Raw genomic sequence first — 16,692 nt, 5'->3', positions numbered from 1 at the left:
GTAAACTGTTGCATATGGAAAACAGTATAGAGCTTTCTCAAAAAATTAAAGAGAACTACTGTATGATCCAGGAATTCCATTCCTGGGTGTCTATGTGAAGAAAGTGAAAACACTAATTAAAAGAGATACATGCACCCCTATGTTCATCACAGTGTTGTTATGTACAATAGCGAAGATACGGAAGCAATTTATAGATGGATGGATAAAGAAGATATGGTATGTTCATAGAATGGAATATTTCTCAGCTGTAAAAAGAATGAAATCTTGCCATTTGCAACAACATGAATGATCTAGAGGGTAATTATGCTAAGCAAAATAAACAGACAAAGAAAGACAAATACCACATGATTTCACTTATATGTGTAACCCCCAAAAAGAAGACAAACCAAAACAGACTCACAGATAAGAAAGCAAACGGGTGATTGTAAGAAGGGGAAGGGGAATGGACAACACAGGTGAAAGGGAGTAAGAAGTACAAACTTCCAGTCATACAATAAGTAAATCATGGAGATATAAGGGCAGCACAAGGAATATAGTCAACAGTTTTGTAAAAAATTTGTATGGTAACAGATGGATACAAGAATTATTGTGGATATCATTTCATAATGCACATAAACGTCAAACTACTAATCTGTACACCTGAAATCAACATTATATGTCATCTATACTGCAATTTAAAAAAAGGCATCCATACGCAATTCAAGAACTCAGTTTAACAAATAAAGACTAATCTCTGAGGGAATTATTTCGCTTTGTTTCAACATGGATCCTTCCCTCCATGCTCTGTCCCCATACGCTTGTTGAAATTTTACTTTCATCAAGATTTTATGAAAAGTGTTTCTGTAATCAACTAATTGTTTTGAGTAATTTGTGATGGAATTTGAATTTCTACAAAACTGCACTTGAGAGATGTAAAATATCACCATGCTTCACTACTAGAGTACTGCCAGTCTCTAGTGAGACTGTAAACATAACCCAACTTCTTTTTTTCAAAACCTATGAATGCTTATAGCAGGAAAACAATTTTGTTTAAAATTGCATCAAAAAGAATGGAATGCGGGGTTTCCCTGGTGGTGCAGTGGTTGAGAGTCCGCCTGCCGATGCAGGGGACATGGGTTTGTGCCCCGGTCCGGGAAGATCCCCCATGCCGCGGAGCGGCTGGGCCCGTGAGCCATGGCCACTGAGCCTGCGCATCCGGAGCCTGTGCTCCACAACGGGAGAGGCCACAACAGTGAGAGGCCCGCATACCCCCCCCAAAAAACAAAACAAAACAAAAAACAAACAAACAAAAAGAATGGAATGCTTAGGAATAAACTTAACCAAGGGGTTGAAAGACCTATACTCTGAAAACTAAAACACTGATGAAGGAAACTGAAGATGATACAAAAAAATGGAAAGATATCCCATATTCACGAATTAGAAGAAATACTGTTTAAAAGTTCATACTACACAAAGAAATCTACAGATTTAATGCAAATCCTATCGGAATGCCCATGACATTTTTTCACAGAACTAAAACAAATAATCCTAAAAGTTATGTGGAACCACAAAAGACCCGGAATTGCCAAAGCAATCTTGAGAAAAAAGAACCTGGAGATATCATGCTCCTTGACTTCAGACAATACTATAAACCTACAGTAATCAAAACAGCATGGAACTAACAGAAAAACAGACACATAGATTAATGGAATAGAACAGAGAGCCCAGAAATAAATCCATGCACTAATGGTCAATTAATCTATGACAAAGAGCACAAGAATATACAGTGGAGAAAAGACAGTCTCTTCAATAAGTGGTGCTGAAAAAATTGGACAGCTACATGTAAAAGAATGATTTTAGCACCTTTTCTCACACCATATACAAAAATAAATTCAAAATGGATTAAAGACCTAAATGTAACATCATAGAACTCCCAGAAGAGAACAGAGTCAAAACGCTCTTTGACAAAAACTGTAGCAATATTTTATTGTCTCTGTCTCCGAAGTCAAAAGAAACAAAAGCAAAAATAAACCATTGGGGCCTAATTAAACTTAAAAGCTTTTGTACAGCAAAAGAAACCATAGACAAAATGAAAAGACTACCTAATGAATAGAAGAAAATATTTGCAAATGATATGGTAGATTAATATCCAAAATATATAAGCAACTCACACAACTTAATACCAAGAAAACACCAAACAACCTGATTAAAATATGGGCAGAAGACCTGAACAGACATTTTTACAGAGAAGATATACAGATGGCCAATAGGCACAGGAAAAGATGTTCAACATTGCTAATCATCAGAGAAATGCAAATCCAAACCATAATGAGCTATTAATTCACAGTTGTCAGAATGGTTATCATCAAAAAGTCTACAAAACACAAGTGTTGGCAAGGATGTGGAGAAAAGAGAACCCTAGTACAATGTTGGTGAGAATGTATATTGGTACAGCCACTATGGAAAACAGTACAGAAGTTCCTAAAAAAACTAAAAATGAACTACCATATGGGGCTTCCCTGGTGGCGCAGTGGTTAAGAATCTGCCTGCCAATGCAGGGGACACGGATTCAAGCCCTGGTCCAGGAAGATTCCACAGGCCACGGAGCAACTAAGCCCATGTGCCACAGCTACTGAGCTTGTGCTGTAGAGCCTGTGAGCCACAACTACTGAGCCCATGTGCCACAACTATTGAAGCCCACATGCCTAGAGCCCGTGCTCCACAACAAGAGAAGCCACCGCAATGAGAAGCCCACGTACTGCAAGAAAGAGTAATCCCCACTCGCTGCAACTAAAAAAAAAAAGAAAGCCCATGTGCAGCAACAAGGACCCAATGCAGCCAAAATTAAATTAAAAAAAAAAAAAAGAACTACCATAAATCCAGCAATTCCACTCCTGGCTATATATCTGAAGAAATGAAAACATTAATTCAAAAAGATACATGCACTCTAGGGACTTCCCTGGTGGCGCAGTAGTTAAGAATCCGCCTGCCAGTGCAGGGGACATGGGTTTGATCCCTGGTCGGGGAAGATCCCACATGCCATGGAGCAACTAAGCCCGTGCGCCACAACTACTGAACCTATGCTCTAGAGCCCACAAGCCACAACTACCAAGTCCTCATGCCACAACTACTGAAGCTGTGCACCTAGAGCCCATACTCCTCAAGAAGGGAAGCCACTGCAATGAGGAGCACGCACACCACGATGAAGAGTAGCCCCCCTGCTCACTGCAACTAGAGAAAGCCTGTACATAGCAATGAAGACCCAACGCCGCCAAAAATAAATAAATAAAATAAAATAAAAAGATACATGCACTCCAATATTCACAGCATCAATATTTACAACAGCCAAAATATGCAAGCAACCTAAGTGTCCATCAACAGTTGAATGGATAAAGAAGATTATACACACACACACTCAGGCACACACACAAACACTCACATATACAAACAATGGAAAACTACTCAGCTATAAAAATGAAATTCTGCCATTTTCAACAACGTGGATAGACCTAGAGGGTGTTATGTTTAGTGAATTATGTCAGACAGAGAAAGACAAATACTCTATCTATAGAATCTAAAGAATAAAACAAATGAATATAACAAAACAGAAACAGATTCACAGATATAGAGAACAAACTAGTAGTTACCAGTGGGGAGAGGGAAGGAGAGACGGGGAAAGATAGGGGTAGGGGATTAAGAGATACAAAGTGGTATGTATAAAATAAATAAACAACAAAGATATATTGTACAGCACACATATAGCCATTATTTTGTAATAACTTTAACTGGAGTATAATCTATAAAAATATTGAATCACCATTTTGTACACCTGAAACTAATGTAATATTGTAAATCAACTATACTTCAGTAAAAACACTAATGCTTATAGAAGGAAAAATATAGTATTTGAGATTATATGAAAATATGCCCATTTCAATTCTATCATTAGTGTTGTTGAGTCTTTCCATTCACCTTGTCTCTAGTTAATCAAAATTTAAATATAACGTGCTACTTTCATTACACTGCACAAAATTTAGCAAAGCTTTAAGTCTTATGAGAAAACAGACATATATCTGATTACCTACCAAAAAAATATATATATTTTACCATGCTGTACAGTAGACCTCCAGAACTTATTCATTTATATCTTTCAAACAACATCTCCACATTTATAATAAAATAAATTTTAAAAGACTTTTTTTTTTTTTTTTTAGAAGTTTTAGGCTCAGAGCAAAATTGAGCAGAAAATACAGGGAATTCTCAATAACCTCTGCCTACACACACTCACAACCTCCTGCGCTATCAACATCCCCACCACAGGGGAACATTTGTTACCATCCACACAGTTACACTGACACATCATTGTCACACCAAGTCCATAGTTTACATTAGTATTGACTTTTGGTGTGGTACCTTCTAAGGGTTTCGACCACTCTATAATGACCCATATCTACCACCACATTATCATACAGAGTAACTTCTCTGCTCTGTGCTCCCCTTGTTCACTCATCCTGCCCTCCTAACCCCTGGCAACCACTGTTTCTTTTACCACGTCCATAATTTTGCCTTTTGAAGAATGTAATTCTAGTTGGAAGCCTATAGTGTATAGTTTTGTTCAGATTAACTTCTTTCACTTAGTGACATGCATTTAAGGTTCTTCCATGGCTTTTTATGGCTTGAAAGCTCACTTATTTTTATGCTGAATAATATTTAATTGTCTGGCTGTACCAGTTTAATTATTCATTTGCCTACTGAAGGGCAACTTGTTTGTGTCCAAGTTTTGACAACTATGGATAAAGCTCCTATAGACATCCAGGTGCAGTTTTTTGTGTACACACACCTTTTTGACGCCTTCAGGCAAATAACAGGAGCACAGCTGCTAGATCATATGGTTAAGGATATATTTACTTTCATAAGACACATCCAAATTGTCCTCCAAAGTGGCTGTACTGTCTGCTCCTCTTACTGCATTGGATCCCAACTCAGAAAAGCTCTAGAAAATGCATTAGAAGCCGTTAGGGCTAATTTGACTGTGATCTATTTCCCCTTTAAGTCAGTTAGGGAGGCTGGGAAGAGACTAGCAAAAACTGTGAAAGAAAAGTCTTAGTGTGAAGGGAAACAGATACACAACCTCACCCCAACTCCTACCACAACTATACTTGCACCCCAGGGGGAAAGTACCTTTTACTTTATCTCACAGATAGTCCAAACGGTGCTAGGAGAAGCACAGAAGGTAGTGGTGACAAGAAGCAGAGAACTGGGGGAAGCAGACGAAAAACTCACCAAATGAAGAAATGCAAATTCAGCTGTGAGGCTGACTGGACCTTGGTGCTCTGGCCAGGTGTCAGGCCTGAGCCTCTGAGGTGGGAGAGCCAAGTTCAGGATACTGAACCACCAGAGACCTCCTGGCCTCATGTAATGTCAATCGGCGAGAACTCACCCAGAGATCTCCATCTCAATGCTAAGACCCATCTCCACTCAAAGACCAGCAAGCTCCAGTGCTGGACACCCCATGCCAAACAACTAGCTAGACAGGAACACAACCCCACCCATTAGCAGAGAGGCTGCCTAAAATCATCATAAATTCACAGACACCCCAAAACACGCCACCAGATGTGCTACTGCCCACCAAAAAGACAAGATCCAGCCTCATCCACCAGAACACAGGCACCAGTCCCCTCCACCAGGAAGCCTACACAAACCACTGAACCAACCTTACCCACTGGGGGCAGACATCAAAAACAAAGGGACCTACAAACCTGCAGCCTGAGAAAAGGAGACCCCAAACACAGTAAGTTAAACAAAATAAGAAAACAGAGAAATACACAGTGATAAAGGAGAAAAGGAAAAACCCACCAAACCAAACCAATGAAGAGGAAATAGGCAGTCTACCTGAAGAAGAATTCAGAGCAGTGATAGTAAATATGATCCCAAATCTTGGAAAAAGAATGGAGAAAATACAAGAAACGTTTAACAAGGACCTAGAAGAGATAAAGAGCAAACAAACAATGATGAATAACACAATAAGTGAAATTAAAAATACTCTAGAAGGAATCAACAGCAGAAAAACTGAGGCAGAAGAACGGATAAGTGACCTGGAAGATAAAATAGTGGAAATAACTACCACAGAGCAGAATAAAGAAAAAAGAATGAAAAGAATTGAGGACAGTCTCAGAGAACTCTGGGACAGCATTAAATGCACAAACATTCGAATCATAGGGGTCCCAGAGGAAGAGAAAAAGAAAGGTACTGAGAAAATATTTGAAGAGATTACAGTTGAAAACTTCCCTAAGTTAGGAAAAGAAACAGTCATTCAAGTCGAGGAAGTGCAGAGAATCCCACACAGGATAAACCAAGGAGAAACATGCTGTGACACATATTAATCAAACTATCAAAAACTAAATACAAAGAAAAAAATATTAAAAGCAGCAAGGGAGGGCTTCCCTGGTGGCGCAGTGGTTGAGAGTCTGCCTGCCGATGCAGGGCACGTGGGTTCGTGCCCCAGTCCAGAAAGATTCCACATGCTGTGGAGTGGCTGGGACTGTGAGCCATGGCCACTGAGCCTGCGCATCCGGAGCCTGTGCTCCGCAACGGGAGAGGCCACGACAGTGAGAGGCCCGCGTACCGCAAAAAAAAAAAAAAAAAATGCAGCAAGGGAAAAGCAACAAATAACATGCAAGGGAATTGGCATAAGGTTAACAGCTGATCTTTCAGGACAAACTCTGCAAGCCAGAAGGGAGTGGCAGGACATATTTAAAGAGATGAAAGGGAAAAACCTAAAACCAAGATTACCCTAACCAGCAAGGATCTCATTCAGATTCGACAGAGAAATTAAAACCTTTACAGACAAGCGAAAGCTAAGAGAATTCAGCACCACTGAACCAGCTTTACAACAAATGCTAAAGGAACTTCTCTAGGTAGGAAGCACAAGAGAAGGAAAAGACCTGCAATAACAAACCCCAAACAGTTAAGAAAATGGTAATAGGAATGTACATATCAATAATCACCTTAAATGTAAATGGATTAAATGCTCCCAAAAAAGACATAGACTGGCTGAATGGATACAAAAACAACATCTGTATATATGCTATCTAAAAGACACCCGCTTCAGACCTAGGGATACATACAGCCTGAAAGTGAGGGGATGGAAAAAGATATTCCATGCAAATGGAAATCAAAAGAAAGCTGGAGTAGCAATTGTCATATCACACAAAATAGACTTTAAAATAAAGACTATTACAAGAGATAAAGAAGGACACTCCATAATGATCAAGGGATCAATCCAAGAAGATACAACAATTGTAAATATTTACGCACGCAACACAGGAGCACTTCAGTACATAAGGCAAATGTTAACAGTCGTAAAAGGGGAAATTGACAGTAACACAGTAATAGTAGGGGACTTTAACAACCCACTTTCAGCATTGGACAGGTCATCCAAAATGAAAATAAATAAGGAAACACAAGCTTCAAATGACACATTAAACAAGAAGGACTTAATTGATATTTATAGGACATGCCATCCAAAAACAACAGAATACACTTTCTTCTCAAGTGCCCACGGAACATTCTCCAGGACAGATCATATCTTGGGTCACAGATCAAGCCTTGGTAAATTTAAACAAACTGAAATCATATCACGTATCCTTTCCAACCACAACGCTATAAGACTAGATATCAATTACAGGGAAAAAACCGTAAAACATACAAACACATGGAGGGTAAACAATACACTACTAAATAACCAAGAGATCACTAAAAAAATCAAAGAGGAAATCAAAAAGTACCTAGAGGGCTTCCCTGGTGGCACAGTGGTTGAGAGTCCGCCTGCCGATGCAGGGGACGCGGGTTCGTGCCCCGGTCCGCGAAGATCCCACATGCCACGGAGCGGCTGGGCCCGTGAGCCGTGGCCGCTGAGCCTGCGCATCCGGAGCCTGTGCTCTGCAACGGGAGAGGCCGCGACAGTGAGAGGCCTGCGTACCGCAAAAAAAAAAAAAGAAAAAGAAAAAGGTTCAGAGGAAGGAACAGCAAGGAAGAGGTAGAGGCAGAACCAGCTACATAATCTGCAGGACCCAGTGCAATTTCAAGACTATAAACGCAGAGCATTAAACCATCACTGGATCCTGTGCAAGAAAACGGACTTTCACTGAGAGCCTACGAACAGAACTAGTTATGCCCACACTGATTTCAGCCCGTGAGACCCATTTCACACTCCCGGCTGCCGGCACTGTAAGAGGACACATCTGTGGCAATCTGTCACAGCACCACGGGAAACAAGTATGTCGTCTTAGCGCCCAGCAGAAAGAGAAGTGTGTCTTTTCCACCAAACCTGGGCCAATACTGGGCAGTAACTTTCTTTTTTAATGTTTGCCAGGTTGGCCTTCAAAAGCTGGTTTCACAATGCTCATTTAATTTGTGAACAAAATATTGCACAACTTGTATGGAAACACAAAGCACCCCGAATAGCCAAAACAATCTTGAGAAAGAAAAACGGAGCTGAAGGAATCAGGCTCCCTGACCACATTCTGTACTACAAAGCTACAGTAATCAAGACAGGATGGTACTGGCACAAAAACAGAAATATAGATCAATGGAACAGGATAGAAAGCCCAGAGATAAACCCACACACATATGGTCACCTTATCTTTGATGAAGGAGGCACGAATATACAATGGAGAAAAGACAGCCTCTTCAATAAGTGGTGCTGGGAAAACTGGAGAGCTACATGTAAAAGAATGAAATCAGAACACACCCTAACACCATACACAAACATAAACTCAAAATGGATTAAAGACCTAAATGTAAGGCCAGTAACTATCAAACTCTTAGAGGAAAACATAGGCAGAACACTCTATGACATAAATCACAGCAAGATCCTTTTTGACCCACCTCCCAGAGAAATGGAAACAAAAACAAAAATAAACAAATGGGACCTAATGAAACTTAAAAGCTTTTGCACAGCAAGGGAAACCGTAAACAAGATGAAAAGACAGCACTCAGAATGGGAGAAAATATTTGCAAACAAAGCAACTGACAAAGGATTAATCTCCAAAATTTACAAGCAGCTCATGCAGCTCAATATCAAAAAAACAAACTACCCAATCCAAAAATGGGCATAAGAACTAAATAGACATTTCTCCAAAGAAGATATACAGATTGCCAACAAACACACGAAAGGATGCTCAACATCACTAATCATTAGAGAAATGCAAATCAAAACTTCAGTGAGGTATCACCTCACACCAGTCAGAATGGCCATCATCAAAAAATCTACAAACAAGAAATGCTGGAGAGGGTGTGGAGAAAAGGGAACCCTCTTGCACTGTTGGTGGGAAGGTAAATTGATACAGCCACTGTGGAGAACAATATGGAGGTTCCTTAAAAGACTGAAAATAGAATTACAATATGACCCAGCAATCCCACTACTGGTCATATACCCAGAGAAAACCATAATTCAAAAAACACATGCACCTCAATATTCACTGCAGCACTGTTTACAACAGCCAGGACATGGAAGCAACCGAAGTGTCAGATGAATGGATAAAGAAGATGTGGCACATATATACAAGGGTATATTACTCAGCCATAAAAGGAAACGAAATTGAGTTACTCGTAGTGACGTGTATGGACCTAGAGACTGTCATACAGAGTGAAGTCAGAAAGAGAAAATTAAATACCGTATGCTAACGCATATATATGGAATATATTTTTAAAAATGTATCTGAAGAACCTAGGGGCAGGAGAGCAATAAAGATGCAGATGTACACAATGGACTTGAGGACACGGGGAGGGGGAAGGGTAAGCTGGGACGAAGTGAGAGAGTGGCATGGACGTATATACACTACCAAATGTAAAACAGATAGCTAGTGGGAAGCAGCCGCATAGCACAGGGAGATCAGCTCGGTGCTTTGTGACCACCTAGAGGGGTGGGATAGGGAGGGTGGGAGGGAGCCACAAAAGGGGGGGGACTTGGGAATAAATGTATATGTATAGCTGAATTACTGTGTTATACAGCAGAAACTAACACACATTGTAAAGCAATTATAATCCAATAAAGATGTTTAAAAAAAAAGGAAAGCATAGTACTGAGATCCAAATCTCATGTGGCTCACCTTATAAATTGCTGATAAAAAATTTAAGAACATATTTACACGGCATTTTAAAAAACCCCTTGTCTTGTATAATGGTCTTCAGTAGCTTATTAAAGTTTTAGAAGATTCTCAATCATTAGAGAAAAACAAAGTGTCTGTACCACTTTGCATTCCCACCAGCAAGGAATGAGAGTTCCTGTTGCTCCACAAACCACTGGCATTCGGTGTTGTCTGTGTTCTAGATGTTTGCTACACTAGCAGATGTATAGTGATATCTCCTTGTTGTTTTAATTTGAATGTCCTGGATAACGTATGATGTGGAACATCCTTTCATGTACTTATTTATCATCTGTCTATCTTGCTTGGTGAGCTGCCTGTTTAAGGTTCTTGAAATGCTGATTAATTATGTTGCTGTTTGTGGGGAGCAGATTAATCAACAGAAAGTGATTCACAGCAGGCATCCTTCTGTTGATCACGTAATTGCAATGGTCTGATTATTCAAATTGCTTTTATTTCCCCATTTTATTAGAATTTGGTAAAAGTGCCAAAATGCAAAGCAAGAGATGATTAAGCATACTGTGTTAGAAGGAGATAAGCACCCTGCATTACGGGGAGACAGGCTCTTAATTATGCCTTCCAGGCCTTCCTTAAAGGTAGCAAAACAGATCTGAGATGCGTGTTCCCCATCTCCCAATCAGCCTATATATTTTTTTAAAGGCTAGAAATCTTGAGTTTGTGCAGGTCAACATAGGATAAATGAGAACGCATTTGGATATAATAACGGGGTTTTAGCCCAGAGCCACAGTGGAGAATTTGGGATGATTTATTTGGAGGGGATATCTCAGAGACATATCGTATTTCTACAAGGAGAGACTGACGTCCTACTCCTGGGCTGAATGTGGGCCAAGGTACACAAACTGTTAAGATACGTCCTGATCCATCAATTAGGAATGCCTTGAGAGATTTTTCTGGGAGTTGAGCATTTGCTCTCAGAATACTGACAGGGGCATACTGTCTTAGAAATGGTGTAGACTTTTGAAGGCAAAACGTAGCTAGGATAGGTAGAAGGCAGCAGTAAGATGCACTGAGTGCCCTTCTTTGGGCTTAGGAAGCATGTGCGGGGGGTCAGTCGATACCACGGCAGAGAGACAGCCTGTCTTCAAAATAACTAGCCAAGAGCAAAGCCTTGTGGAGCAAGAAAAACTCAGTAACTAGGTTCTGTAGGCAGATTTGCAGGGGCATTGCAAGAGTTCAGTTAAAGAGCAAAGAAGTGAACCCTAGGGGAGGTACAGAACGTGAATGTCTGCTTCGAAGAAGTTAGTGATAGCAGAATCATTACAGCTTCCATGATAAAACATTCAGCCTCGTTCCTCTGTTCCAATGTACCCAGTGTCCATCCTGGAGACTCCACCAGCATCACATGGAAGAGGTCGAAGGGTAAAGAAGCTACCACAACCCAGTTCCCTGCTGTTGCCCCTGAGCTGAGGAGAAAGGAAAATAGGATAATTTGATATGGTATTGATGTTTTAAATTGGACACTGAAATTTTTTAATTTTGATACTTCGATTGTCTTAATTACCAAAGTGAGATATTTTTAATGGCTGAAAGTGACAGGAAGACTACAGGCTATCCTTGAGATCTCTAAAAAGGGCAGGGCAGGAACATGATAGTTGAAAAGACTGATCCATTTCCTCTTTGCACTCAACAAATTCGAAAATTATTATAGACTGGTTACAAAGCAAATAAGAATATACACGCATGCTTTATTTTGTTTCAACTTTCTCTCCATATATTTTAACTGAAATCTTTATCATAAAATAAATCTAAACAACAGTGTAAATTTTGTATAAACAAAGTGGGCTTTTCATTTTGTTTAATGATCTGCTAGTTTGATTTATTATAGCCAAACAATATAATTATAGATGTACTACAGTATACAGAACATTCTGTATAATATACTGTTTTTCATAAAAATATTTATATATTCCATATTTTATGTTTTATGTGATATAGCATATATTACTTATTATATAGTATAATTTTAGGGCTTTAATATTGAAAATATAAAATGCATATAAAAATATTTTTGTATTTGTTATGGTTGGTAGCTAAGAAAGATTGGATACTGGTGATATACATGTATTTGTACATATGCGTGCACACATACATATATACATATCTTACACGTATGCATTCAGATAAGTATCACAACTATATATCTATAGATAAAAAATGTTAAGCTGACATCATATAAGGAACATCAATACATGATTTCCTAAAAGAATCACACAATACTATTTTAAGGTAAGAGTTAATAGTAAGTGTATTAGTCGTAATTTTTAGTTTGCTAAGTCTTTTCCTTCTCTTCCTTGGGGATGTCTTTGTGTTGCTTTGTTAGTTTGCATAAGTAAATGTTTTATTATTGCCCGTGTATCTGTTACATGTTCAGAATACATTCACACACCTTATACATTGTCCTGACCATGTGTAAATGCATTTAAAAATTTCTAATGTTTGACACACTTCAGTAACACCTGTGTCAAAAAGAGAGCCATGGCAACAAGACATTGGAAATCTGTTTTGATATTTAATCGCAACTTTTCAAGTCTGAAGGATCAAGTAAAGCTTATTGTCTTTGAGTTTTTGTTGTTATGGTTGTTTCTTAATTAAGCAGGATCACCTTGAAAATTGCACACATGTGGAATATATTATTTTCTTGGACACATTAAAGAAGTTGGTTTTTACTTTCTTACCCATTTATACTGATCAACAACTGTATCTTGCCAAGCATAGGGACTTGAACTTGCTGTTTTTTCCTTTAATTATGATTTATTTTATTCCTTTAAATAATTTTTTTTTAACAAGAGTCACAGTCAGGGTCATTCTAATTTCATGTGTTGAAAACTAACACAGAAACTAGGTACACATGATTTTCCTTTCTTTAACTTGGGGGATAAGTGCTTCACAAATGTTATTTCATGAAGATGAATAATAACAGAATGCAGTTGGACTAGAAACATTTTCTTAAAAATCATACCTTTTCCTCCCCTAAATTCATTTCCAGAACACACAGTGATACGGTTTCCAGTCATCAAAGAATATTGCAATACAATTTTCCTTTCTTAGCTTTTTTTTTTTTTAAGTCAAATCTAAGATTGAATCAGTATTCTAGGCTTTGAATCCCATAGAAAGTCAGAGGATGAAAAGAAAAAAATAGCAAGGGCTAGCATAGCATGACTACATTAAGCCTGGGAATCTCATGAAATCCAGAGACTTGTTCTTTCCATTTGATACCATATTAGACTTTACAACCAACCACCAAGTCAGTGAGGGTAAAGTCTGTCCTTAGAAGAAGAGTAAATAACTCCCTTTAGTCAATCAGTTTGACTTTCTTTAGTCAGTGACACACCTGCATAGTATAAACAGTTACCAAGAACACTGTTCCCATGTGGCAGTAATGTTAACATAAATTATCTAAATTATTAAAGAATCAACCAATCCTTATTATATTTCTTAATATGAAGAACCATTTATTTCTAGCAATTTTTATAGGTTGTCAACATGTCACTTTGCAATAAATTCTGTGCCCTTAATCTTACTCTTACTATTTTAAATTCATATTAAAACTGCACTTGTCCTAGTATTTATAAAGTATAATTCGGACAAATTATAATTCACTTTTACAATACTGGAAAGTTCTGACCACTCAAGGAGTATTTTTTCTATTTTCATGACCTCTATGTTAAAGTATCAAATATTACTTCATTCTGTGGAGAGACAACACACAATCTTTTAAAGCACCATGAATTTCCTGTTTATTTTATATTAGCTCATGAAATTTCAATCACATGGGTATCAGTTCTTATTTTAGAAAAAAAGAATAGAGAAGATAAATTGCTGAGAGTTTTGAGCCAGAGAAAGTCAGAGATATCTTCCTAAAGCTTGGGTCAGATCAAAACGTTTTAAGTGGATTCACTGTGCATGTGGAACTAGGTTCCAAATAGATTAACTGCGAATTCAAAGCTGAAGATAGTTTGCCTCGTTTCTAAACTTTCTTTCTCACTGTTTCTCTTCCTAACCTCAGTTTCCCCACCATCTCAAATTTAACCAGCATTGCCCCAATGCAGTGTGCCTTTTCATAGCTGTGATGTTTAATGCATGCTACCGTTGCCCTTAAAAATGCCATATCTCCTCCACTTTCACAAGTCCTACTCACCTATCCCATTTCAGTGAAAATTACCATCTTCCCAACAACCCTGCCTTCTTGCCACGGTTACTGTACATTTAGACATTTTTCTGTCATGCCTGCCTTGTTGGTATAACACTATAACATAGTATTCACTTCTTTCTCCTTTATTACACAGCAAGTAAAATCCACCACTCCTCTACATTTTTCATTAAGTGGAGAACACTTCTTCACCGGATTTACAAAAAATAAGAACTCAGCAAATACTGATTCAAATCAAACCTTTGTATTTAGTAGTCATAATTCCAAAGCTGGTATTGGATGTTGCCCTAACCAGTGAAAATTAAAAGAACATTTCTTCAGTGACTACTTGGTAAGGAGCATTGCACTGAGTTAAAGCGGGCTCCACGTCACTGTTGCTTACGATTCCAGCACAGCCGTACCAACCCCACAGGGTCCTGAATGTTGGGCTGGCAGTTCTTTGGGGTTTTTTAAAAATTTATTTATTTATTTATTTTTGGCTGTGTTGGGTCTTCATTGCGGTGTGCGGGCTTCTCATTGCCATGGTTCCTCTTGTTGTGGAGCACAGGCTCTAGGCACGTGGGCTCAGTAGTTGTGGCTCGCAGGCTCAGTAGTTGTGGTGCACGGGCTTAGTTGCTCTGCGGCATGTGGGATCTTCCTGGACCAGGGCTCGAACCCATGTCCCCTGCATTGGCAGGTGGATTATTAACCACTGCGCCACCAGGGAAGTCACTAGAACAGTTTTATGTTTACAGAAAGATTGAAAGAGTTCCCACAACCCTGCACCCAGTTTCTCCTGATCCTAATGTCTTACATTAGTAAGAATATTTGTTGCAATTAGTGAATAAATATTGATACATATTTATTAACTAAAGTCCAGACTTTATTCAGATTTCATGAGTTTTTACTTAATGGCCTTTTTCTGTTAAGGGATCCCATCCAGGATACCACATTAAATTTAAATATCATCTCTCCTGATATCACCTCTTGGCTATGACAATTTTTCAGACTATCCTTGTTTCTGATGACCTTGACGGCTTTGAAGAGTAATGGTCAAGTATTTTGTCAGGTGCCCCTCTATTGGAATTTGTTTTTGTCATGACTGCAGTGAGGTTATGAGCTTAGCTTTGGGGAGGAAGATCACAGAATAAAATGCCATACTCATCACCTCATACCAAGGGTACAAACTAGCAACATGCTCTATGACCGTTAACGTTGACTTTATCGCCTGGCTGAGGGAGTGTTTGTCATATTTCTTCACTGTAAAGTTGCTTTTTTTTCCTTCACATCTGGCTTCTGTGATGCCCTCCTTGGCAGGAAGTTACTTGGTGCAGGCCACACTTAACGAGCGTGGAGCTGTGCTTCTCCTCTTTGAGACTGGGTAATCGACATCCGTTACGTAGCATTCTCCCGCATGAGCCATCTTCTCTGCTCCCCAATTTATTAATTTGTTCAATCGTTTATTTATAATCATATGGGCTCATATTTGTTTTATATGTTGGGTTATAATCCAATACTATTTTATTTGACTCCTCAAAATATTCTAGTGTTGACCCTGACTGCGTCCTGTCTCTTTGACATATTCCAATCAGCGTGTGCATGTGTGTGTTTGTGTTCAGCACTTTCCTTAACTTCTAGAAATACAAGATACTGCAGACAAATCCTGTATGTTTGCTGCTCCCCCCCTATAATCAGCCATTTGTCCTGGGTACCATAGTTCATTTTACTGGAGAATTAGAAACCAAGATCTGGGTGCTAGGGGTGCCCATTGCTACTTGTGTGTCACTCCTTTCAGGCTCTCTCAACTCACAGGGCAAGGAAATCTCTGTGTGTGTGCTAACCTGTGTATGTAACACATGTCTTTAAGTATGTCTATATGTAACCATCTGTACTAGGCCAAGCATGAGTTCTTACCTAGGCCTCCCAGTCAATGTCACTCCCACATGGCTCCTTCCAGCATCCTCTCCTTGTCTGTGAATTCACACTCCCAACAGGGACATCTCTGGCTCCCACCATCGGCCCTTCAGATCTTTTGAGCATTTTCATTTGGTTTGTTTACTTTCTCACTGTTGCACTCTAAGTGTTCATTGTATACAGTATTTTGGGTATACAAAATGCTTGCTTTTAAATTGTAGGAATAAAGCTGTCATACCCTTAAAATTTTAATCCAGGGAGAGGGCAATACTAGTTCAGAGTCCTGTGATAAACTAATGTCACCCCCTTCACTATTTGTATGAGTATCTTCAATTGTTTTTGTACAATCTGTGTCTTTTTTTTTTTTTACACATTACCTTTTTTTTTTTTTTTAACAGAAGAACCAACCAAGAAGGTAATATTTCTTCTGTAGCTCTCTTTCCCAGGAATAAAAGCATTGCAGTCTCCGCTGAGTTTCCTTTGCTATTTGTATTGCCCACT

This window comes from Delphinus delphis, chromosome 21 (assembly GCF_949987515.2).
Source record: "Delphinus delphis chromosome 21, mDelDel1.2, whole genome shotgun sequence".
Taxonomy (NCBI): Eukaryota; Metazoa; Chordata; class Mammalia; order Artiodactyla; family Delphinidae; genus Delphinus; species Delphinus delphis.
Note: the sequence above shows the minus strand (reverse complement) of the source record.